Genomic DNA, 3,957 nt, shown 5'->3' with positions numbered 1-3,957 from the left:
CACCCCCACCCCCGGGCAGGTGGCACTTCCCTGAAATGAGAAGGGCACCTCCCTGAAATTACTTTTTTCAAGTTGGGATCCCTGATGAGTTATTTGTCCATTGTTGATATGTCTATTTAATTTATAAATGATGAAAAACACTACAATATTATGAATTTTACAAAACAATATATAATAAAAGGAAACTTGTCATAAGAAAACATGTGGAGACAGCCATTGCCGCCATATAGTAAATACAGGATCAAAGAAGGACATTTTGTATACTGCATGAACCTATTTTAAACAAAAATGTTTCCTTTATAATGTTATTGATTACTTAAGATTATGTTCAATAAAGTTTTTCTACATATATAAATTGCTTTATTAAAAAAAGGTAACTTTCGACTATGGTGAGTAATCTTTCATCATCTACTGCGGCTTTGTAGTGACATGCCCTGCCAAGATCCCCGAGACAACCGAAGTAAATAAGCCGACGCTCATTAAAAAAGCTGGCCGCCTGCTGTATGTAAAACAAAAATTAACATCCACAGACATTACAATGCCGGCTCTGCCCTTCCCCACCCTCAAGGCTAAAGGAAACAAGAAGAGGAAATGAGTCTGGCTTTCATAGAGAGGAATATAAAAAAGTGACCCTTCTCACTCCTGCTGTGGTGAAACTACAAATCCTACCATGCCGTAGGGATTCATGTATGGCTGTCAGAGTCTTGCAATGCCTTGTGGGGCTTGTAGTTCTACAACAGCTGGAGTGTGGAGGTTACTTACCCCTGCTATAGACGGTTAATTCAAGTAAAACCCCACCTTGTAAAAAAAAAAAAGGAATTATATTACCTTTCTAAATGACTACTGTTTGATATTAAACGTTTCCATTTCAGAAACAACACATTACCATGTGCGCCATCATATACTGCAGTGTGTAACCTCAGGACCCACATTTGTCCTTGGTCATTAGGTCGCGACCCAAGTCGCACTGCAATAGAACACATGGCATTAGGGTACCGCACGTTCTGGTGCGGGCGTACGAACTGTGGGTGGGAGGTGCGTTTGGGGTACCATTCAAATGAATGTCAACACAACACACCTCACACACCAGAATGCATGGTAGGTGCAATTGCGTGGTACAGTTTAACGCACTGTACTAGTTGAATATCCCTCAAAAACACTGACATACATACACAGACACACCACCCAGTCTCCCTATCTTATGAGAACTGGAGTGGATCCTCAGCCTGGGGTCCAGTGTGGGCTGCTGTGCTGTGACGGAGCTCCATCCATATGTGCATTGCTTGTACAGCTCCCTTGCGTCCCCTGTAGAGGTGCTGAGAGCCAGAATGTGACATCACTCTGGTCCAGGCACCTCTACAGGATGTGTGAGGGAGCTGTAAGCAACGCACTTATGTATGGAGCTCCCTCGTGGCCATAGCCCCCATTACAGCCCCCATTAAGCTGACACTCGGCAACGGGCAGCATATTTTGAATGGCTGCTTGGCGTGAGAACTGACAGTGCTGCACTAGGTTGAGACTGAGGAGCCTCTCACCTAGAAAAGTGGAAAGCACATAGGGACCCACTGAACACGGGGTTGCGACCCATTTTTGGGTCACGACCCACCAGTTGAGAACCAAGGATGTACAGTATATGTGCCATGGCATTCATTGTGAAGGATACTGCCGAGCACATATACAGTGTAAACCTACACACCTGCCTTTCAGAGCATCACAGATATGAATGCGCCGTGTGGTGCGCTGCGTTGCTGAAAAGAAACACCTTTTTGTGGTTCAGTAATGACCCATTCAAAGTTTACACGGGCACAGGTATGAATGGGCCCCTAGGCTCATCTGCTTCGAATGGCATGCAACTAGGGATGCACAGATACCGATACAGAGTTTTTGGGCGAGTACTCGTACTCGCCCAAATGCTCCGATGCCTAGCCCGATACTTCCTGTATCAGGAAGCCGGGCAGCGTGTAATGACGCAGCGCCCGGCTTTTTGATTGTCCAGCAAGCTGCCTCCATGCTTTCTCGTCACATAGTGACAATCTTGTTAATCGGGAAGCCGGGTGGCGAGTCTTTGCACGCTGCCTTGCTTCCCAGCTAATCAGGAAGCCAGGTGGCAAGTCATTACACACCGCCTGGCTTCCTTAATGGGACTTCCGGTACTCTGTATTTGGTATCGGCGAGTACCGAATTTTTTTTTTATCGGTAATCGTACTCGGTACCAAAATACCGGTATCGGTGCATCCCTAGATGCAACCATTGCAGCTTTTCTCATTACAACACTGACATTGCTCGGGTGGTATTAATGAAGGGTGACCATCCCATTCAAAAATCAGTTTGGATTGGGTGAAAAAAACTATTAGACAACAGAGAAATAATCTCAATTTTTTTTAATGGTTGAAATGTATCATGTTTACTTAAGCTGACAATACAACAGCCACTCAGCGCTCATCTCTCTCCCCCTACGATTTGGAATGTCCCTCAGCATGCTCATGTCTAATGGAAGTCAATGGACCTGCATCAGACATGATGATGGCAGTGGTTCTTAGACCACAGTAGCCCAGGGTAGAAGAGGCTGTGTGGACGTGTCTAGCAGCCTAGAGGAAGGCGGGATCAGGTGAGTATATTTGCATCCGCTAGATAGAGGGTGCAATGCTCTGGCTCCTGCAGACTCTTCCTTCTGTCCATGACATTACCTTGGTACGGACATTCAGTAACGTTGTTTGGAACTAAAATGAAAGGTGTAAAGACTCCCCAACCTGGCTTCCCGATTAGCAGGGAAGCCATCTCCATGCTTCTCGTCACAAGGTGACGAGAAAGCATGGAGTCGGCTTTCCAGCCAATCAGGAAGTCGGGCGCCGTGTAATGACGCGGTTCCCGGCTTCCTGATTGGCCGGAAGCCAGCTCCATGCTCCCTCATGAGGTGATGGGGAGGACTGAGCCGGCTTCCCGACCAATGAGGAAGCCGGGCAGTGAGTCATTACACGCTGATGGACGTCGGCAGAGAGAGGAGGGGACGTTCACCCGGCGGGATGAGGTATGCCGCCGGGTCCCCTCCTCTCTCCTGATACTGTCAGGCTCTCGGTCCATGACCGAGTGCCCGACTTTTTAGAGGGGGTGACACCAAAATGACTGTCAGTCATTTTGGTGTCACCCCTACAATGGTGTCACCCGGGTGCGGGCCACACCCCCCGCACCCCCCTTGTGACGCCATTGTTCCCGACCAATCCAGGAAGCCGACTCCATGCTCCCTCGTCACAAGTAATTGCACGGCGCGCGGCTTCCTGATTGGCCAGCTTCCCGACCAATCAGGAAGACGGGCAGCGAGTCATTACATGCTGCCCGGCTTCCTGATACCAAAAGTATCGGGCTAAGTATCGGAGCATTTAGGCGAGTATTCGCCCAAATACTCGGCATCAGCACCAATACTGATACTAGTATCGTTATCGGTGCATCCCTACCATGTAATATGTTACACCCTAAATATGAGTGTAACATGACACATGGTCAGAAAGGTGAACTTAGGCTACAATGTTTTTCCTGGTATTTTACTGGTATCATATTGAAAAAGTGTGCACAGAGGTGACATATGATCTTTCCCCGCCATCAGCAGTTTTGTGGCTTCAGCATGTGTACACCGTGACACACTAATCTATATAGTGTACACAGTGCAGGAGATAACAGATATGAAGAAGTTATAATCTGTTTGGCAAGATTAAAGGGGAGCCACCATCATGGGTGACTCAACCGCCTGCATACTTCCAGGACACTGACCTGCTAGGTCAGGGGTGGGCAACTCCGGCCCTCCAGCTGTTGTGGAACTACAAGTCCCATGAGGCATTGCAAGACTGACAGTTACAGGCTTGTCTCCCAGAGGCAGAAGCATTTGGGGATTTGTAGTTTAGCACAGCTGGAGGGCTAGTGTTGCCCACCCGTGTTAGGTAGTAAAGCTGCCCTCTTCTCCTC

The 3,957-nt window shown here is 47.8% G+C and overlaps 1 protein-coding gene across 1 annotated transcript in view; it reads right to left on the bottom strand.

The window, feature by feature from the left end:
- The window catches only part of ASS1 (argininosuccinate synthase 1), a 72,252-nt gene that overhangs the window by 65,737 nt on the left and 2,558 nt on the right, over positions 1 to 3,957 (bottom strand). The window lies entirely within an intron of this gene.

Source organism: Nanorana parkeri, unplaced genomic scaffold (genome assembly GCF_000935625.1).
Source record: "Nanorana parkeri isolate BGI_ZX_2015 unplaced genomic scaffold, ASM93562v1 scaffold345, whole genome shotgun sequence".
Taxonomy (NCBI): Eukaryota; Metazoa; Chordata; class Amphibia; order Anura; family Dicroglossidae; genus Nanorana; species Nanorana parkeri.
The sequence above is the reverse complement of the archived record's forward strand: the minus strand, read 5'-3'. Positions and strand labels throughout refer to the sequence as shown.